A 23,993-nucleotide genomic window follows, 5' to 3' on the forward strand; every position below is an offset into this window, starting at 1 on the left:
ATCCATTAAACAAAAAAACCATAAAAATCGTTTTTTTAAGTGAGACACTATGAATTTACAAACAACAAAGCGCGAGTGTGAAATTTGAAAAGTTCCCTTTACTGCTCCAGGATCCCTTATACCCGGACTTGAAGAACATTAGACGACCGGGAGAAGTATACCGTTTCAAACACAAAAAGAATTTTCCTAATCGGTCCAAGCGTCTTCTAGTAATCGGGGAGCATAGTACATAAGAAATTTCAACGAAGTCTGTTAATTAGTATTGCCATAACTGTAAATTAAACTCACGCCGTCATGAAATATTAAATCTAAAATACTTGTCAAACTTCAGAAATCGGACACCAGTTACGATATATTTATTAAGGAATATTCGCAACTCCAACGAACTACAGGTGGCACTGTAGCCACTTTCTAATGGCTGACGAAAAAGGTAAAATAAACGCACGTGTTAACGAAGAAAATGCTAATAAGCCGAGTAAATTTTGTTCGTATGCATGATTTTTTCGCTTTATTCTTTTTAAATTAATTTTCAAAGTCTTGTCCAAATTCTGGCCCACGTAAAAAGAAATAAGAATTCAAGAAGCATTACTAAACGTCAAATATTAATGCAAACTACGTAGTTCATAGTTCTAAGCAGCCATTTCCACGATGTTGAATTCGATATTTATCAATTCTTGATAAAACTAAATAATAATTGTGACCTGACAAGACTAACAATTAATGCTAGAAATTTTAATGTGACATTACGAATTATTATCAAAAGAAGATGATACTTCTATGCCTTGCTTGGCTAGCGCTTATTGTTTTGCATTTGTAGCTGAGTTATTTCTCGCAAATTCCCGAATTGGTTAATTTAAAATTTTTCTGTTTCAATGTTTCTTATTTCTGACTTATGATTTAATTATGTCATGCTATGCAAATCATCAACAGAATTCTCACGGATATATGGTGGTAGTTTTCTTTTCAGTTTGATCTACCATTATTTCTTTTTACTTATCGAATTCTGTAATCTTACTACCATTTTATTCCACTTATGATAAAAATTAAATATGGTGGAATGGTAAACACACGGAATCTCGCCAGGGGTACTTTTCTCGCACAATACTAAAACTATAACTCTAAACAAATTTGGCGAAACCTTTCAGCTGAGAATAAACGCAGTAAAGTAAATTCTTTCTCGGTTAAACATTTTTCATTTTGTTCTACGAAAATATATTCAAGAAAATATTTTTCATACTCCATTCCAACTAAATGCTGCTGTAAAATATGGTTAGTTAAATTAATTTAAGATTTAAAAAAAAACATATTCTTACAAATTCACACAAAACAATAAAATTTTTTAGCTTGTATAACGTTATCCAAGATTGTTAATCCAGAGTTTTCTTGTGTTATCGTTTTCACCATTTCTCAATCAACTCACGTTTTAGAAGGAAATAAGGAAAATTAACATTATTTTGAGAAGCTCGAGAATACTACTAAGGGACGAAACAATTTCTGTAGATGAAAGCAATCTAAGACACATCGCTTGCGTTAATAAATACTCAGAACAAACTGCCTGTGTTTACGTCAACAGACACAGGTGGAACGCAATGTGGCAATGTTTTAGTTTTTTCGACAGTTTTGTAAATCACCGCACTGTAGCGCATTCGAACGCTGGAGTTGCGAATAACTTTAATCGTCTTTCGATTTTTGTCTTCAATTCTCCTTGAGTTGAACACTAAATATATTTCAAAACTGAAATATTAAAAAAAAAAACTTTAATGACTAAATGAAGTTATTTATTAGCAAAAAGAATTTTATATAAAATTAATTAATTCACTATTTTCGTTGCAAAATACATTTAATTTACTACATGAGTAATAAATACATTAGTAAGACTATAATTAAAATTAACAGTCACGCAGTCGCCTTGAAAATCAAACATTCCGATGCGTGAGAATTAAATAAGTCAAGATTCCTTCGTCGAAAAAATGCACCGTTCACGGCAAAACCACGTGACCTCCTGTGACGTATCACAGAGCTGACGAAAACTGGTCTACGTAGTCACAACGTATATAAAATTTAAAGATTCTTAGATTTCTCCGAGACCCCTCATCAGATCCAGACGAAATTTACATGGGACCATCTGGAAAGCATACTCTTCCAAAAAAAAGTATTTTTCAAATCGGTCCATTATTCTTGAAGCAATACGAAAGCACACATAAAAAGCCGCAATACGAAATCATAACCTCCTTTTTTGAAGTCGGTTAATAAGAATTAACACTGACCAGACGAGTGACCGAAGCAATGGTTCAGTTCAACTCAGACGATTGAAGGCAAGGTATGGTATTTTCAGTAAGTTACCGCCCTATAGCCAGGGCTAAGACAGAAATACATGAAATACACCGCCAGCTCAGCCATTCCAGCCAAGGACTGCAGTTTCATGCACGAAACTGCAGTCCTCGGCTGGAATGATGGATGAATTCTTGAGAATATCAAGAACGTTACTTGATCAATGAATTGCTAAAAACCTGTGTAAGTTGAAAACTTGCAGTGCACTACTTTAGTCGTCAACTTAAACAGGTGGTCAACTTACAAAGGTTGATTTATATAATAAGGGCTAATTCCTTGCCTGAAAAAAGCGGTCAACTTACACAGGGGTGTTTAACTTCACAATTTTTACTGTATGAGGATTCATACAAAATTAGCATTTCAATTCAACGACTCTAATTTTATAGCTTGTGTAAAAAAAAATCTACTAATTTATTCTTATAGATTTAAAGAACATAATATCGGAAATGAATGAAAAATGCAAAACACCTTATCTTTTCGTGAGCATAGTTAATATGCTGACGTAAATCGCGAAAGAAATAAAATGTTCCTAATTCACCTGCAGAGGCGTCCCGAACTAAAATTCTTGGGGGAGGGGGAAAATTCTTAATTTAGCAAATACAATTCTTTTCTGACTGAATGATAAAATATGAACATGCATGCATGATTAATATTTAAGGAGAAGAAACATTTGGCATTATTAAAAAATAATTTAAAACATTAATATTGCAACATTCCTTTTTTTTTGTCTCCATATTTGTCGAATAAGGAAATTTTTGGGAGGTCACTGTGACCTCCCGTGGAGCACCCTTGTCCACGGATCTAAAAAAGGTTCAGAAACTCAGAATTATAATATAATAAAAGAGCTTAGTCAGAAAACAGAAGACGGGCTGCATAATCAGAAACATACACTATAATCTAAGACTATCCTCAGCATAAAAATGCCGATACGTCAAAGTAAAACTTTCTTTGCGAAATAAAGTAGCATTTTCTGTAACTTTGCTTGCAATATATTCCCGTTTCCTTTCTGGCACGTTACCATTTTGTTTTCGGAATGGGAAAAATATATCAAAATAAATATTATTTATACTTCATCGCCATTTTCGGAAGCCGTCAGTGGTAAAATGGAGATCTAAATTCTACGGCCATATTTTGAGAGATTTTTCTTCAGACTAAAGCACATGAGGGAGAATAAATAAAAACTTAGATTAATTTTCGAAAAATTGAAAATACTGTTGCCAAAATTGAGCTTTCGTAACCGGACTTTAGGTATTGAAAAACCGGTAGAAATCCATTCAGACAGAGTTAAATTTGTTTAATGATGCTGCTTACTTTTTTTAATATTCGCCTCAAAAAAAGGAGTCGGTTACAAGATTGATGTGTGTATCTGTGAACTTGCATATCCCGTCAGGGACACCGTAACTCCTAGACTGTAGAAACACGTTTGAGAATATATTAACGAAAAACATATTTAGTGCTTTTTGCAGCTTTTGGTAGAAAAACTTGCTCGCACATTTAAAAATATAGCACCAATACAAAAATCGAATTTTTTTGGGCAAAATGGAATTCGTTTGGAACTTTGAAGTTGTATAGAATTTGAATTGTAACATTTTATTAGTTCATTGTAACATTTTTTAGCTTTAAATTCAAATATAATTCTAAGATTTTTGTGCATATGGTAATTACATTGATGGCAAGCAAGGAGAAAATTCAATGATTAAAAATAAATTGTGTTGCCATTTTCTATTAGGAAATAAATAAAATACTTGTAATTGATTGTGGGATGTAATTGATTAATGGATTACCTAGAACTCACCTCGAGAAGATGGCTGCACAAACAGTTCTACTCTATCCCTACCCCATCAATCAACAATTGAGGATATGTAGTAAACAACGTAGGTAAAGCACAAATTAGCAATTGGATCCACACACGTGTTTCGAAGTTTAAAGAAACCCATTTATCTATACAAAGAAGTGACAGCTTTTGGATGTAAAGTCATATGATAGTCCTGTCATATTATACAAAAAAAAGGGACTACAATCGCAAAACGCGATGTAGATCTGATTTTTTAATATGTTGTTTGCGTCTGTTAGGGTATTGTAAATCTAAGTTTGCAGTTTTCAAAAACCTGTGCTCCCTGTGTAATTTGCGAAAAACTGAAATTTTCGGACTTTTTTAGTTTTTCCTTTATACCTCCTAAACTATCCAACTTTTAATCCTAAACCGTCTTAAAACGCATTGAATTTTGAACTATTTAAGCTCAAATGGCGTTCTGTACGACCAATAGTTTAGGAGATATCGTACTTCAAACATTGGCCATTTTTTGCAAAAAATAAAAAAATTATTCTTCGATTACATTCCATGCCAAAAATGGACATAAATTCCCTCTCAGAAAAAAAATCATCGCGTTTTGCGATTTTAATGTCTAATATGACTAGACTATGAGAAGAGATAATAATTTGATGACTAATGTTTGTTTTTTCTGTTTCGTCTTATTTACGTATTTTCATCCTCTGAGGCTATTTGAAATTTTTGTTAGAAGCTTTGCATATGTACATAGTTATTCCAAAAGAATTTCAGAATTTTTACTGCAGATGGCATTTGGTGCGAGCTACATCTAAACTAGAACAAAGTATCATCATAGATCTCAGTATGGATCTGTAACATGTGCTATTTTTGGTGCAAGCTGTTGAAAGTGATATCTTTCAGATAGGTTTGGCACAACCAGAACGTGGCTGCCTCCTAGTTCATCCCTGGTAGCATATTACAGCTAATCGTCTAATGTTCCACAATTTTGGAATTAATATCCTGCAGCGGAACTTAAATTGCTTCCACTTGAAGAGAATGTTTGTACCTCAACGCCAGACTGACGCAAATCCGAAAAATGTGATTTACCGTTTATTAGTGCATTGTATGTAGAATTCTATCCTGCATCGAGCCATGTGAACGCTATTCTAATACACATATTAGGGTGGTTCAAAATACCTTTTCTTCAGCTAGAGTCCAGGACAGCCCTTCTTTTCCACCTTCTTTTGCCACCAGGAAAACCTGCTCTTTGCTAAGATATCTGACCACAGGCAATACAAAAGAGGTTAAAAGCTGTATTTTTTAAGTGCAAAGACTCAAGTCCGGAAAGAAGAGAAATCCTTTCACCACAAATAAATTTAAAAGCACAATATTAAACTGTTTTTGTTTCCTTGAATGAAATCGAAATAATTTGCCTCCACTACTTGTTGATCATAACTCACTGTGATGACTCAAATGAAATTACTCATGAAGGGTGTTACTCGAGAAAACTATTATATTTGTGCCACACTCATACTGTTGAGCAAAATGTCCGTTTGCTGCAGGCAACGCACGCCAAAAAGATGAAGGATCTTGAATCATCTTCTCTTAAATGGAATCTCGATCACAAAATCTTATTTGGAGTAGCAAACGCCTGTACAAACATTATGAATCAACAATAAATAAGATACGAAAAGATTTATCGCCTGCAAAATAAATAGTAAAAAATAGCAATAATAAAGCGGAAAAAAGTTAAAAAGATGCGAAAATAAGTAAAAACAAAGATCATATGACTAACTACCTGCCAATCAAAAATAAAAGAATGAGAAACGTCAAGACAAGTTAAGGGAAAATCAATAATCCGTCTTGATTGATCATTAAATGAAAACGTAAAATGGAAAAAAGTATTGCTCATAACATGATGTTATTATCTCCCCCGAAGTTCATTTCAATCAACAGAAAAAGTTTAAATTTACTATTTATCGATTATGGCTAAAATAAAGTACTTTCTTACTGAAGATTTTATTTAAAGTTTTATAATTTTAATACTCTTCAAAAAATATCGTCTGAACTTTTTAATAATAATAATAAAAAAAACATAATTCGCAAGAACAGCGTGTATGCTTTCTGTTTCTTCTTTCAAAAACAAGCCAAAAACTTTCAGCAGTAGAACAATCACAATTGCTTCTTGTTAAAAGCAAAAACTCGCTTTTCCTCCTCTCTAACATAACTAAGAATGTTTTTCAGCCATACTCCCCCCCCCCTTCTTTTGGGAAGAAAACTTTTGTTTTTGCCTTTCATGATCACATTCAAAGTAAAAAGTTATTTTTTAGAGTCTTTTTTCTCTAATTAGAGAAAAAGTATACGTAGGGAGAAGCTATAAAAAGTTTTTGCTCCCTGTGTTTAATACCAAAAAGAAAGTGAATACGAGTTTCATGCGTAAGCTTGCACCTTTTTCTTTTTAAATTTAACTATTAAATTGCGGAAAAGTTTCCTGTGCACATGATAAAAAAAATTTAAAAAATGAAAGATTTTTCCAAAGCATTCATTTTTTTCGACAATTCAATTTTTGACAGAAAAAAAATTGAATTTTGAAAGTTTCTTCTTCAAAACAGCTAAATAATCTTGTGATATCAGTAGAAATACGTACCAAAACTTTGATTAATAACAATGAGCTGAATGTTACAATAATAATTACTGTAAAAGCAATTATTTTTGCGCTTAATTTTTGCGATTTTTGCTAGTTCGTCGTAATTACAAAAAATTTAGCTTCGCGAAACATTTTTCCTTTTAACTTTCAGCTCTGTTCATGTACTAGTAGCGAAATTTTAAGTTCGCAAAATCACCAATACCTGCATTTTCATAAGAATAAGCGTATTTACAGCATTTTATTTTCTTCTTACATTGTAACTAAATTTTATAACACTTTTTAACAATGATTTCAAATAACACTAAACCTTGAAAAATAAAACATTTGACTCGTGGAACGTCAAAAGCCACGAGTTGCAGTTAAATCAATTTTGCCAACACAGTACCTACTTGAACAAAAATTCCACTGAAAATGTTTACCCCCCCCCCCCCTGTCTTTTTACCCTTAAATGCAAGATTTTTCAAAAAAGACTTTAAAAATGTTCATTGGTTTTGAACTTCTGTTTACATCATTCGAAAAATACTTTTAAAATTACATTTTAATTTATGTATGGTTTAGGGTTAAACAAGTACTTGGCAACATAGTGCTTTGAGAAAACAACAAGTAATTTCCCATTGAATAACCCAAAACAGTGATAGAAATTAAAAATGCCTTACCATTTAAATAGTTGTAACGTTTTATTTGTCTTAGAATCAACAGGAGTAGGCATTTTCAAGTGGACTAAACTGACTTTAAAACATCCTACATTTGCTAATGCCACACAAAGAAATCTATTTTTGTTTTCCATCAGATTGGTGCATTTATAAGTTTGAAATTGACTGCATAGCATCTTCACAGTGGGTATTTTCTTGGTTATTATCAACTACAGGGTTTCAATTTGTTTTTATAATATTTTAGAAGATTAAATTGGATATGTTTGCCCAATGGCAGCATGATGCATATGATTGTTAAACAAAACAGTTTTTATACGTAATTATGTTCAGAGAACTATGTTTCTGTTGGAGCGCCTATCAAAATATGGCCGGAAATCGGAAAAACTCGTGCCGTCATCTTATGCAATCGAAGGAGCTATTCTAATAGCATTTTTTGATATATACAGGACCGTCGTTTAGGGGAATCAAGGCGTCAGTTTCCCCCTCCTCCCTGTTTTTTTTTTTTTAAATTATTGTTTTCACATAAGTTTTGTTGTTTTCCGATAAAATGTGCAGTGAGTGTACATTGCCTTCTCCCTGGAAAAGTTCGAAATGACGGATTTATTTAGACGTTTAAAAAATCAATTTTATAATTGAGGCTGTGAGAAGCAAACGGATGTAAGTGGCAAAATTAAAAATTTGGAGATACCCAGTGCAAATACTAATGGAACCATTCCTCTGTCTGGAGGCAATAAATAACACTAGTAGACCTGGTAGGGGCCGCTTTATAGCATGATTTAGAAAAAAAATCAATGAAAGTCTACCTAGGATGTTATCTTTAAACGCGTTTTTACTCAAAACTTGAAAATATCCACTTACATCCCTTTGCTTCTCACTGCCTCAATTGTAACTCGAACATTTTGTGCCAAAAAATGTTTCTCCAGCATTAATAAAATTCTAAATTTGATTTTTTACCTTGTTTTTAAACCTTTATTACTTTTTTCACAGGGTGTATTGGGGGGAGAGTAGGACGAAAATAGTATAACTTTTTTTTCAGTTTTAGCAAAGGTACATTAAAAAAAAATAACTTTTTCTAACGGAAAACTTTTTGCTTTTGATTGTATTTAAGTTTCAATACGACATGTTGGTTTAGCTGGTGTTGTTACACATGTAGTATAAACTTTTGGAGCAATTGATCGTAACCTATGTGGCACTGAAAGCCTGAGAACATGAGGAAAGTAGAAAAACAGTTTGGGAAGGATTTTCAACAAGCTATAACTACAAAACAGATAATTATTCGTCCACTGAGTAAATTTAAAATAGAATAAAATAGAAAAAACTGTAAATGTCGATAAGAACAATTTCAAATACTTAAAAGCATCAACATATTCTCAAAAAAAAAAGAAAGAAAAGAAAAAAGAAAAGAAAAGAAATTGAAAACTTGTGAGCTTGTGAGAAAGTTGAGAGTTGATCGCATTTTAAACCGTACCCAAAACAAAGTTTTTATTCCTAGAATTGTAAAGATCATGACTGGAATATACCGTTTTGTGAGTAATACCATGCAAAATTTTCCAATAAGGGGAAATTCCCCCCCCCCCTTAATAATCTCTGGATTTCACCAGGATGATTTTTTTTTTCTGTTGGCATGTCAAGCATGCCTACATCACAAAATTTGCTACAGTCAATGAGATAATGTGTCCAAATAATAGGGAATGCACTCAAATATGTATGGAGACTTAGAATGTCCCCAAAATGTGTAATCGAAGTGATTAAAAATGCTTTGAATTTCATTGTGCTGCGATATCAGCTGTGCCTGAGCCACAATGGCCAGACATTGGAAAACTTTTGTTAAATGGCTGGTTTCTACGTTGGTTCACTTTTTTCCATTTGAAACTTTTCTGCATAATAATGTTTTTTTACGCTATGGTCATTCGAAGAGGGTGACATTCTTTGGGACACGACACTGTGTACGGTATTGAAAAAAATAGCATTGAAATTTTTAAAGTATTTGTATTTTATTTTAAAAAACATCCGAAGTATGGGTCGGACACATCGTACGCAGACATATGTCATGAAAATTGTATGAATAATAGAATTAGTGATAAAAAAAATTCTTGGAAATTGCTTAGGTAATTTTACACTGAAAAAAAAAACAATATTCAAAAACCTGAAATTTTGTTAAAATTGAAAAATAGTTCGGCATTTTCTTTTTTGCTTCAACACGGCGAAATATTACTTGAATTTTCATTTAAATTTTCTCTCGCTAAAAGAAACTCATGCGTATAGTAACAAATTAAAAAATGTCATTCTCTCAAACTCCAAAAATTCATATCTATTTGTAACACAACATTTGAGAAACCACAAAAAACAGCTTCACTTTTAAATCACTTGGACTAAACATATTAACAATTCTATTTTTGGATTCAAAATTAAGTTTGCGTTTCGAAAAACTCCACATAAAAATTAAAAAAAAAGTTGTTTTTCATCCCTCACCCCACACTTTTATTAAATTTTCAACTTCAAATGTGCTTTCTTTTTATTTCACCAGTCTATATCCGGACTTTATGCTGATTCGTCTCAAGTACAACAGCTGCTGTTTCTAGATCAATGCATTTTGCCCTACCGTATTGAAAACTGCTTTCTTTGGGATGTTTATTCTTAAAAGTATTGTTATTTTTGTGACTTCCTCAATAATGTAACAGTGTTCAATTTCAATAAATTTACAAAATTACTTTTCAACTCGCAGCATTTTTCTATTTCCTGTCCAAAAGAAAGAAAAAACGTCTTCGTTAAATAAATGAAGTTATTTTAGAAGTAACGGTGTATTTTACAATAATACAATAAAACAGAATAATACAGTATTCAAGATAAACAAGAAAGCAACGTGAAAGAACTGCAGTACTCGAACAATGTTTTAAAACGATCTTTTTAAATAAATCTTTTAGTAAAGACATCGTGCCATTTCTTTTTGTGAATTGATGTGACTCAAGCAATTCATGCTTGCGTTCACAATTTTAAAATGCATAGTTGGATTAAAACACTCACCCTTTATTCGTGAAGTCGAAAGGCTCAGTTGTTAAGCAGTAAACCTTGATAGCTCACCTAGTTCAATTTAATCAACCGAAAAAAATCTGTAACATACTCCTCCAGTGTGTACAGAAAGAAGCCGCTGCCCAGTAGCTATAGAATACAACTGACCTTCAAAGGAGGCCGTTGGTTCTACAGCTTGCATTAGGTTCCGTTCTTTTCGTTTGAGCAATGGAACATAAGCATTTTACAAAACTAATCATAAAAATAATTAGTTTAGGCACTAAAATTTTGGACGCTGCAAAATAGCCAAAAGTGTGTTTGTATTTTTTTTTTTTTTTAATTTATTTACTTTTTTATCTCTAGTGTCCTCAACTAAGAAAGGCCATGTCAGAGATTGCGCCATTGAATGTTTAGAGGTGTTTTTCTCGTTTTTTCTAAGGGGGGGGGGGAGCTTTAGATTAGCGATCACCACCCAGGGTGACCTTTTCATTGCAAATGGCCACCAAAGTGTTAAGTCTTTGTCGCCAAAAGTGCCAATTATATGTTTCTTTATTTGTTAAAGATTATATCGTACCGTGCTACGACAACAGTTTTTCAATCCTGAGACGTTCAGCGTATCAGTCGACTTCAAATTGGCAACGTAATTCGGAGAAAACTCCTTATTTTTTGCGCCATATATATATATATATATATATATATATATATATATATATATATATATATATATATATATATATATATATATATATATATATATATATATATATATATATATATTAGGGTGCTCCTTATTTATATGGGAAAAAAATTTTCGGAATTCAACAAGTGATGCCCCCTAGTTTTGTGACACTATAATAAGAAGTAACGTGAGCAAAATTTGAACTCGATCGGTCAATAATAACACGCGCCCCTAGGCCGTTGAACTTTAACACTTTTGATAATTTTTCCACAAATTTTCGAGTTTTTACTTCAGACTCAGTACATCGTTTCTCCTAGGCTTGCAAATTATTTTTACAGTGAGGTAGCACTAAAATAAATCTTTATAATTACTTTATATCATCTAAAGATATTATGTTGAATAAGAATGAAATAATGCTTTAGAAACTTTCCTTAATCGTTCGCTTTTCTCAATGTATCTCGCTAGTGTGTATTTTTTTCCGATAGTCTTGGACGGTCTGTAAAATAATTTGTTTTTGTGACTCATATTCGGTAAATTAGTTGCGAAATTCTTCGATTAATATATTGTGCTCCTCTTTCGGTTGTATCATTCACAATTTTCAGTATTTTAACGTTCTTTCTTCCCTTTAAAGAGTTTCCTCCATTTTGCCGTGAATCAGGATCAAATAGAAAATAATCTTTTAGTATTTGTAACTTATCAAACAGCTTTATTGACTCGTAATTGCTTCTATGAAGAGGAAGATCTTTACCAAGAAAGTATTCCAAATCATCTACAGTTATCTGAAATTTGTTAAACAGTCATCAGACACGTCTTTCTTATCACAAGCATTTTTTGGACTAGTGTTTTGCTATCTTCAAAGTTAATTCCTTCATCCAATGCGGACAAAGCTACTAGTTTATCCCCTAAATACCATAAGTGATTTATAAATTTTCCAATCACTGCTTCTGCTGCATGTTTGTCGTCATTTTGTACGCTGCTAGCTTTTCAGACATATTATATTATTCAAAGGAGCCTCGATTGGGTTGCTGCGAAAAACTATATCTTCATACAGCATTTAATTGTAAAACAGCTTTGAAAACAGCATTGAAGGGTTTTCTTTTCATTTAAGGTCAATTTAAATTGTTTCCTAAACATAAAAATTTTCACAAAAAAATCCTTTTTGCCACCTATGTGGCTCAGGGATAAGCTTCAGGTTGCCGAAAACATATCCCTGTAGGAGGAAATTCACCAGGAAATATTATTACAAGTTAGGAGAATTATCTGTTATCTTTCTTAATTTCGCGTTTTACGAACAATAAAAATATGTCATCAACTTCGGCTTTTAGAATTTAAGTGGTATGTGTACTTGATTGAAATGTTATAAGTTTTGAATGATGGAGATCTTTCCACAAAATTTTGAAGCGCTTAAATAATTGAATTTCTGATCTAGAACTAAGAAAAGCAAGAACTTCTTTAAGGACACACTCTGCAGTACGATTTCAAGTGCATGATGATGGCAATCCTAGTGTAATATATCACCGTTCATTTTTTGTTATGAAACATTTCATGCACAGTTCATTGGTATTGCAAGTCGTTGTATCAAACACTGTAGCTAGAACAGTTAGTAATAAAGAGCTATCATATAAGATATCATAAGCAACTGAAGAAATATCTAAGGAATTCCGTGTAGCTGTTCAATATTAGGACCTGAAGCTATCACGGTAATCCTGTCGGCGTTCCTTTTCCAGTTACATCTGGATGTACCTTTGTATCCCAGTGAATAACTACAAAATCTAAATTTAAATTCATGAAAGTTAATTTTACCTCTCGAAGATTTTCTCTTGCTCTCTTAAGGAATGTACCACTGATCACTAGGTCATTTGGATTCAAATTTACTGCATCTATATAGGCTGTAAATAAATGAACAACATTTTTATCCCTAATATGGCATTTGTCTAACAGTAATGAAAGGCGAGCAGATATCAATAGTCGTCAAGCTTTTTTGCATGGAGGTAGACCAGCTGTAGAAAACAAAAGTTCAACAGTTAAGGATAGATATCCATTTCGGATTATCATTCTTGTGAATCGAAAGAATTCGATGATGATAAAGGACTATGTACTGAAGTAGAAGAAAATTAATTTAAAGTATAGATTTCTACATTGTTCTGATCTGGATACATTTTTTTAATTTATATTTTAGCGATGGAAAATACAGTATATTTTTATATTAGCAGTAATCGAGGATTTTTCGAAATTTATATTTTAAAATTTAAAAATTGCATAAACATTTAGGTATGTTTATAACTAAAGAAAATTGATTTAAAATATAATTGCAATTACTTATATTTATAGCATTGAAACCTTACGATTCTATTTGCCACACCTATTACATACACGGAGAATTTTGTAAATCAACACCCACAAAGCCTGGAGGAGGCAATTTGTTGCTGTCAAAGAGCATTCATTAATGGTCTAGGCCATTCATTAATGGCCTATAGAACCCCTTGTGTCCATCTTGGTGGGAAGAAACGTTCCCTGCTGCTTGGTTGGAACAAGCACAGAAGAGCGTTACGCTTGACCCAAAGAAATTGGTGTACATATACCCTCTGTAACATGTTAAATTTTACAGAATGAAGGTGAGAGAATGGTCGGTCTGGAAGTAGCAGCCCCTATTGAGGTTCAAAATTACTTTAAATATAAAATATTAGAATTATTTTTGCATAAAGATGAGAAAATCCGCAATTTTTTCTTCGAAACTCAAAAAGGGGGCCCTAGGGGCACGTGTTAATATTCATGGATTGACTTAAAATTTTGCTGGGATGAATTATTTGTATAATGGAACAAATTGAGGGGGCGTCGCGTAAAATATCTGAAACTTCAAAAGTAAGGACCACCCTAATATATATATATATATATATATATATATATATATATATATATATATATATATATATATATATATATATATCATCAAAAACAACCCTGTTGTAAAAATTTCCCCGCCAAGAAAACCTTTAACTCTTTCCCACAAAAAAGAATGCTTTCATCTTAAACCCCAAAACCCTCAGCCTTAAAAAATTATGATATCTAGTTTGCTCGCCAAGTATCTGCCAAACTATCATCCCCCCTGTTCTCCTCTTTCATCACATCTACTTCCGTTAGAACCTCCTCCCACCTCCAACTCTTCAGAAATATGGATAGATCCTTTAAATTGTTTGTCCTGTTTGGCGAAAAGCTTTTCAAAGAATTAGTATACCAAAAATCAACTCCGGGGGTCTTCATGGAGCTGAGATATAGAGGCGTGAAAAACCCAGAAAACCCCAACTTGTTCTGTCGTGTAAACTGTTTCTTAGTCGCTTTTTTCTTTCGTCTTTCTTGGTGGAAGATTTGCTTTTGTTGGCTGCTTACGTTTGGTTCTCTTGGCGGCCGGGACGCTCCCGCGCTACCAAAAATCAAAGCTGGCTAATATTTTTGTGGCTCTGGTAGCCAGTGGCTACTGTTCAGAATTCCTAGTCTAGAGCTTTAGGGAGGGGGATGAGATCTTTGGGTGTTTCTGAGGGCGTGACATTGCTCTTGGGGTGGATTGGCACCCCTGTCATAAATACTGAAAACACTGAATGTCACAATAATGACTTTGTGACAGCTACAAGTGCGTGTTTCTTTGCTTTACCTCTTTTAATAGCCATTGGTCGAAGACTGCAGTTCCTCCAATACTTAATTTGAACTGCGAATGCTTATCCCGCTTTTTAACCGTATTCTAAGCATACAGTCACAAAACATGCTTTTCATGTGATAAGCTGCATTTTTTCCGTTAACAAAAAGATTCTACTTGTTTTATTATTGTTATTATTTATTTCGTTTCTTTATCACGCTTATAAGCATTAATTTTATTAGTTTCCACATCATCAATATAAGTAATAATTTTTTTTTAGTCTCCCCCTTTTAAAAAAGTTGATGTTCAGACTTTCGAAAACAACAAGAGTAATGTCTTTTTGTTTTAGCAGTCAGTATCAGATACAGGGGGGGTTCTGGGACACTGCAGCCATGCGGTGCCCCCCCCCCTCTATCTGCTACTACAGTCCATTTAGAAATTACATTGCGGTTGACTTAAAAAAGCTATGCCAATAAATATTATGCAAATCGGAACTCAAAAAAAAAAAAATCCCTGTCTTTAATGATGCATACTTTTATGATTTAATCATCAATGAAAAAAAAAGTGATGAAATGCGCATCATTTAAAAAGAATATACAAAAAATTTATTACAAAAATAAAATTTATTACGAGAGTTTTCTTATTTCTTGAAATAAAAAAATAGATCACCACCTGATTTTTATCAGGAACTTTTCACAAAAATTAAAGTAAAATAGAAGGAATGGTAAATAAACATAAACGCAATTACATCATAATTCAATACCTCGAAAGGCGCATTTTTAACGAGTCAAAAATGCGCAGTTAAATCGGTAATTAAACCACTTAATTTCATAATCGATTTGAAAACAACACTAAATTGGAAATGTCGGTTAAAACATAATTACATTTTATCTTAGCAAAATGTAGTTAATTGAGTTAATGTTTAATTTAGTAATACTTTTATTCTTATTGAGTCGTTAAGCTCTACCTTCCGATTTTTGCCCAGTTTAATCTTGTATTTATAAAAAACTCTATAACTTTCATAAAACAAGCAAAAAGATACTGATTTCGTTTCTCGTTTTTACCAACTGCTTTTATTAGCAAACCATTTTTCTTGTCCTTATCATGTGCTGTTATTCATTTATAGCTTTTATGTATGCAAAAAAAAGCGTTATTTAAACTTAAAGACTAAAATGTAAATTATAACAGTATTTACGTACTTTAAGATCACCAATTAAATTAATTGAGGCTAATTAATCTATAGCAAATTAACCGTTAAACTTCTCAATTGATATTCAGTTTATTGAGTTGAGAATATTGATTAAAACATAATTACTTTTGCTCTTAGGAAGCAAACTTAGTGACCTCAATTTAATTCTTCTGTAATTTTAAGAAAATTGCTTGCATAGAAGTTGACAGCAAACACTCGTTTAAGTTTTTTTTTTTTTTTTCATTACTTCAAATAGCTATGAAGTCAGAAAAATCTATTTGAATAAATACCTTTGTGTATGAAAAATTAAAAATAAGAAATAGCAACAAAAAAAAAAATGCGCAAAAATTGCAGATTACTGCATACATGTGTTTCGGAATTATAAGAACACTGTACAAAAGACAACTTTTCATCCATAACCTCACTTATTTTGCATTGGAAAAAGGTTCCTTGTTGCTTCGAAACACATGTAGGCAGTAATCTGCGGTTTTGTTTAAATATTAGTCGTTATTACTAATTTTTACTTCTAAGCAAGAAATTCCGCCTAGAACTAAACGAGCCTACTTTCCTGTATACCCATACTACTTTCTAGTACCTGATCAATATTCTCAAAAATAGCTAAAATCGCAAATTGTTTTAAACATATTTTTTAAATATTTTAAGCTGATTTCCTAGAGAAAAAAAAAGAAGAAATAAAATAGCAGCACCTTTTAAACAAAGCAGCTAATGCACTTTTTTCCATTTAAAAAAAAATTCTTTAATTGCTTTCAAAACGAAAAATTAATGATTAAAATTAATAAGCTCAATGAAATAAATACATCATATCAAAATAAAAATCGTTTCTTTTTCCCCTGTTGCCAAAAATAATTTTTTTAAGGAATTAATGTACTTACCAAAATAAATAAAAACAATAAAATGACAACTTAAAGAAATAATTTTTATTGTAAAAAAAATCGTCTGCGCATATCTTTATGTATAAACATAAATGACTTCGAGTTTATCCGCCTAAAACTGAATAGCTAAATTAAAACTTTAGGTGAAAATAAAAACAAGTCATATCAACAATAATTATTTCACTGTTTAAATCATTGCTGCGGAATCGTAGTTGGAGTCAATCTCATTTTGGGATAAAGGAGTCTGAGTCGAATATCCAAGAATCGGAGTCAGTCATTTGTCCTCCGTGTATAAGTTTTTTCAAAGTTGTGAAGTCAAAGTCGAAGTCGGGGAGTCGGAATCCGATTAATTGTCGGGCACAGGAGTCGGAGTCCAATTAATTGTCGGGCACAGGAGTCGGAGTCGGTGTCAGGTGCCCCTAAATTGTCGGCGTCGGAGTCTGGCGTCAAGAGCTATTTACAACAAAATTTGAAGTAAATCCGCCTTCAAGTATGGAATCTACATTGACATTCAGTTTCCCCGTAGGCGCTAATGTTAAGGGATTTGAACTGTTCAAAAATGAACGGAAAATTGTTCAAATCAAAAAGATATTTTATACACAAGTTTTTCATTAAAAGCTTTTTCCTACAAAGTTTGCTTGAAGCAAATTCGCCGCACAGTTCGGAATTGCCTTGAATTTTCCCGTAGGAGCTAATGTTAAGTTTTTTGAACAGTTCAAAATTGAACAAAAATAGTTCAAATCAAAAAATGAAATATAGGAATGAGGTGTCCTCGCCGAGAACTTTCGAACAAAAAAAAATTGTTCGAATCGGACTATTCACGCAAAAGTTATTAGGGGGGGGGGGACAGACAGACAGACCGACAGACATTTTTCCCCATCTCAATACCCTACTTTCCAATTTTTAATTTTTCGATATTTAATTTTTTTTTATTTATTTATTTATTTTTTTTGAGCAATCACGATTGCTTATTGTTCTCACTTGACCGTCTTTGATGTCCGGTTCCTTTTTCAGCTTGGACCAGGGCCCTCTGCAGCACCACGGCCCACTGTCCTCTGCAGGCGCAGCTCCTCCGGCAGTCTCCCGGAACCCGCTTCTCCTGGTCGGTGGCGTCCATGTCCTTACACACACGCACGCTCGCAAACTCACACACGCCTTCACACACATGCCTTCACGCACGTACACACACGCCTACGAGCGTACACACAGGTCTACGCACACACACAACTATACACACGTAACTGCCCAAGCGGATGGGCAGGCTTGGGGGTACAGAAGCCGTTTCCAGAAACAATAACTCCAATGATAAGGGTCCTGTCCCTACTCGAGATTGCGAAACACATAATATGATTGCAAAATTTCAGAATTCAAATTATTATTATTTTTTCAATTTTATTTTTATTTTATTTATTTATTTATTTATTTATTTATTGACTTTTTTTTTTGTTTTTTGTAATATTTTCAAGATGCATTAATCCCATGCTTTTTCCTTCTTTCTCTGACTTTTACTGGGAAAGTAGGATAAAAATCAGTTATAATCCGAAAAACATAACTCCGAGCAAAGTAAAAACAGAAACGTTTTTTGACTAGTATATATTATTAATGCCTAACGTAGGAAATTATTTATTTACTAGAAAATCGCTCTTTATGGTATGACTGGTGAAAATTACTTCTACATTTGAACGAAGCAATGCCTGTTTGGTGATACTTTGATAGTTGAAAGTCTAACTTTAACTACAGTGGATTAACCCTGAATTCCAGTAGATGGCGTTCATTGTTAACCACTTTTTTATTCCTTCATTCTCTTAAAATTACAGTATAACCAGTAAAACAGCTAAGTTACCGGATCCAGCTCAGCCTTTTCAAAATAAAGCATTTCCATGTAAGGCAAGCATTATACGAAAAAATATTATCAAATTCTCATGCTATGATGCGAGTTTAATTGTTGGTGACATCAGGAGCGTTACTCCATCAGTGAATACGCTATTATACATACAAGGTTATATTTATACAATTATATGAATATTATTTTTCCCCCTTAATTATATCATGCTTGCTCTTTTTTACCTATTTCTTTTATTATTTATGTATACTCTCTCCCCTCTCTCTCTCTGTATCGCTTTTCTTATTTTTTCTTCCTTGATTTTACTTCAACATTCACTTTTACGGAAACGTAGGTTACAAAGTCAAAAAAAATTTATTCAACTCATTTTCACGGTGAAATTTTCACCGAATTTTATCTATAAATTCATTAAGCAGAGACTAGAGTAAATTTATATTTTATTTGTATTCGGGAAGTGATACCTTTCCGAGACGTCATTTATATTCCTCTATCATCTCGGACTTAAAAGAATGCTTTTAGTCCTTCCCGGTACGATTTATGGAAGGTGTGACTTGAATATATGTCTGCTTTGAAATATCACCCACTTCTTCCAATTTAAACAACTTTGCCATGAGAGCCAAACTCTAAATCTGGGTTTCACCGAATGTAACAATGAAATTTATTTCCAATGCCCTCCAGAAAAGTAAGTTTCTGCTTGCTTCAGTTGTGAGCCTAATTTAAGAAGCTCTTTAGTTAGTGAGTCTCTAGGTGCGGGGAATTCGCAATACAAATTTTGCAGGTCTCGATAAGAGAGTTAACGTAACTTGAAGAAAATAAATAAAGAAATAATAATTTGAACTTTGACATCTTGAATTCAAATTATGTTTTTCGCAATCACGAGTGTGTGTATGTAGGCGAGTGTGTTTGTGTGTGTGGGGGGGTAGTTGTGTGTATGTGGGGGTATGTGTATGTGTCGGTAGTTGTGTGTATGTGTAGGTGTCTGTATATATGCGTGTGTGTATGTGTTTGTGTGTATGTGTTTGTGTGTGTGTCTGTATATATGCGTATGTGTATGTGTAAAGGCAGGCAAGTAAGTGACGCAACCTGGAGACGGTTTTCGCTAGAGTAGCAGCATCGTAAGGCGGCCGGCCGACGGTGGTGCTGCAGAGGGAGGCGGGAGGAAAATAAAATCATAGGAATTCAAACCTGTCAAGTGAGAACAATAAGCAATCGTGATTGCTCAAAAATTTGAAAAACATTATTATAATTATATTTTATTTTTGGTCAATTTCAAGCGTCATTGAAAAGTGTAAAATGTTTCACAATTTCATATGCAGTTGAAACACGAATTATCCGAAATCCTTTCAACCGAAACCTTGTTTAACCGAAGCCGTTTCACTAAATAGTAACTTATTTATTTATTGGTAACTGAATATTAGGGTGGTTCGAAAAAATCGATTTTTTTATTTCGGAATGGCGTTACCTCTCAAAAGTGTTAGTTTGGTGTCCTCAGTTGGGGAAAAATAATTAAAAAATTCTAAGTTGACATGTTCAGTTCGCGCATGAGGATGAAAGTTTGAAAAAATATGCTAAAAATTGAATTTTTCGAAAAATAATAACATTAGTTTTTTTTTATGTTTTAATGTCACCAAAGCCATAACTTGTCAGTATATGGCGAAGTTTGAACCTCAAAAAGTACTTTATAGCATTTACATAAGATTTTTGCGCTAAAATCTCCTGCCCAATCTAGGGCGCATGCGCGAACGAAAGATCTTATATAAGAGCTATAAATTTGTTTTAGGTTCAAACTAAGCTAAAAACAGACTATTTATAGCTGTTGCATTATGAAAAAATACAAAAACACTAATTTTATTACTTTCTGAAAATTTCAATTTTTAACATTTTTTTAAACTTTCAGCCTCATACGCGCAAACTGAAGATGTCAACTTAGATTTTTTTTATTATTTTTTCCCCCAATTGAGGGTACCAAACTAACACTTTTGAGAGGTAACGCGATTTCGAAATAAAAAAAAAACATTTTTTTTTTTTTGAACCACCCTACTGAGTATCATCACTTCAAGGTCCCCAGAGGGAACCAGCTCTATTTTCGATACAAGTTTTCTAAGCTTTTCTATCACTAGTGTTTTTTCCCATTCAAACCTATTATATTGCTGGAATAATATTTAGTGTAATAAATTTTGTAACAGTAAATAATTCGGTTTTTAAAATGCCATTAAAGTTATATGATATGTAAGAGTTATTTTCCAAGTGATTATTTTACATCTACTTATTGTCTTTACGGTTAATAAATAAAAAATACAGTTATTTAATACAGTAGTTCAATTAACGGTACAATAAATAATGAAGTTTACTACATGGGTTTGGGTTTCAAAACTTTACACTAAATTTTCTGTCTTGCATGAGATTTGCTGAACGAATTTGTTAATTATAGAATTATAGTTAAAAACTAGTCATTTTGTAAATGTGAGCATCTTTGAAGTCACGGTGTGTGTGTGTGTTTTTTTTTCTCCTCAAACCTACCAGTAAATTTTTGTAACACTAAACACACTAAAGAGTTTCTGCTATCTCCTAACACTAGAATTACGGCAGTCTTTGTATACCTAGAAATATGGCGGTGATGATTTTGACCCTCGGAAAAAAAATCTGCAGTAACGATATACAGGGTGTTCCGTTTTAACTTGCAAGACCTTAGATGTATACTTCCAATTGCAAAAATGTTCAAAATCAGACAAGGGCGCAACCAGGGGGGGCACAGGGCCGCCCGTGCCCCCCCCCCCCAGAACGCTAATTTGAACAATTTTCAAAAATACTTTTTTTTTATTGGAACGAAGATGAAAGCGCTTTGAGAAAACGAAGTGGTTCCAAAGTAAGCAGGGACGACGACAAGTCATTTAAAACTTCCCCCTCTCTCCTTTTCGTCATTTATTATTTCTGTAGTTAGGAACTAATCGTTCATAACACTGCCTATTTCTTCTGCTACCGCGGAGCGATCGTTTTCAACATTGAGCCGTCTCAAGTCCTATTTAAGAAGCACAATGATGCAAAAACGCTTAAATGGATTAGCACAGCTTTGTATCAACAAAGATATAGTTGTACAACCAGATGATGTTATTGAAGAACTAACCAAGAAACAACGACGGTTAAACTTTGTATTGTAAACAATAAGACCATTTTATAAGTGTACATATGCAATGTGGATATTTAGGACTCATCAAGTGTAAGTGATTTTATTGATTATTTTGTTGTATTTTTAAGTGATTTCAATTTTAACGTGTTCTTTTTTTTTCTCTTTCCTTGAATGATCTTAAAAATATTAATAGTTTAGAGCCTTTGGTGATAAAAATTCGTGTGCATTTTGATTTATTTCATTGACATACTAAACGAAGTAATAACAAGTATTGATTTCCATTTATTAATTTGAACATCTTACCGTCATACTGTTGTTTCAAGTACTTTAAAGTTTATTCTTAACGTGATTTCAATTCTGGCATAAGAACAATTAATGTTTTTGCAAACAGTGTTTGAATAAATTGCAAAACTTATAAAATTTTAAGGAATTTTTATAAATAATATTAATAATAATAATAAATATATATTGATGCAAAAAGAGAGAGAGAGAGAGAGAACGCTGATAGAGTGTTGTGAAAAAAAATTATCATTGGTTTCCCCCCAAAAAAGTGTTAAAGACCCCTTTCGGAACATCCGAATGCAACCAAAAAGGGAGGTGCGTAACTAAACCCCACTACACTGTTGAAAAAAAACTGAAAATTCAGGTAGTTTTCTGACTGATTTTAACAGAATATTTCCGTAATGCTTCAAAATGTATTTTTTCCTTACAAAAACGTAAACATCCCGACGAAAACGGAATTTTTCCATTTCTAGGGTTGCCGCTGTGCTGTACTTTGCTCCGATTAGTCTTCAAGTCATGATAAACATCACTTATTGATAGTGCTTATTAATCGCACTGTTACATTTTGCTAATTAAAAGCATATTTAGAATAACAATCAGATGCTGTAGACAAAATAGATAGCTTGCTATTTCATGTCTGGAGAGTAATATACTCGTATGTCGAAATTGTTTATACGCCTTTGAGCTTCGTAGGTTTGGAAAAATGTTCGCGCCATTTTTAGACTGGCAGATGTGTTTTGATCGCCCTGGTGATTTGATGTGGGTTTTACTGAGTCAGTATTAGAATATTTTTGTGGTTTTAATATTTTGCTCAATACTTTGAACAATTCTATTCGTTAGTCATATTGTGTGCTCTAGCAGTGAGAATAGTTTAAGGATCTCGTGTTATCAATTTAAAATAAAGCCTATTGGATTAACTGTATCCAGATGCATTTAGCACCGCTGGTCATATGTAAGTGTTGTTGAATATCTTTGTACATGTTAATATACAAATGTATTTTCCTTGTTAATATGCATTTGATAGAATTCCGATGATAGTTTATTTAGAATTTATACAACTATTATAGAGTTATTTTTTATTGCTCTTACGCATTCTTGAAAGTTAATACGCTAAATGCCACTTCGTATCTATACCGGAGATTATCGTGGTGTGCGAGCAAGATAGGAAAAATCACTCAGTTTTTTTTCGGGGGGGGGGGGGATTCGCTTCACAGTTTGGAATACTGAAAGTAACTATTTTAAATCTCTAAATAAAGGTGTATTGTTGATCTTTGATATATACAATGAAAGTTTTGGCAACAATAAGTACTTAATTTAATTAAGATCTTATCCAACAACTTATTTGAGATTATTGCAAGTTTCTTGGAAAAACAGTTCGGGTAAAACGAACTGATTGATATTGATATATGCTTAAGCAATAATGATTATGTACTAAAAATCTATGTTCCGATTCCAATGAGTGAAAAATGTGGATATCATTGGGGGGATGTAGCATCTAAACAAAAAATTCTTCACGTGCATGTCAATGATTCTGTTTTTAAATACAATAGATATGCGGTACTCTCTATCAGGTATATTATTATATGATAACGTCAACCTGTTTTTAATAGCATTTTATTTGACATATTCTGCAAATAAAAATATCATATTTTTCATGTATGTTTTTCCATGCCACCCCAGACAATATACGACGAAGGGAATATCGAACAGTATCAGCAGGGATAATTGGTGTCCTATTCAAATCCATCAATTTTTCTGCTAGTACTATTTGATTAATTTGACTCATCTGAAGTTGATATAAAAAGTTTTGGTCAGCAAATGGATGCTTGGTATGTTAGGTAAGTTCTCTCTCCAGATGTTAATTTAAAAAATCTTTGAGTAACAAATGCAAATAAAAAAGAGTAATAATTTTAGAACAGTTAACTATATCTGTATTATATA

The sequence above is a fragment of the Uloborus diversus genome, chromosome 5, assembly GCF_026930045.1.
Source record: "Uloborus diversus isolate 005 chromosome 5, Udiv.v.3.1, whole genome shotgun sequence".
Lineage (NCBI taxonomy): Eukaryota > Metazoa > Arthropoda > Arachnida > Araneae > Uloboridae > Uloborus > Uloborus diversus.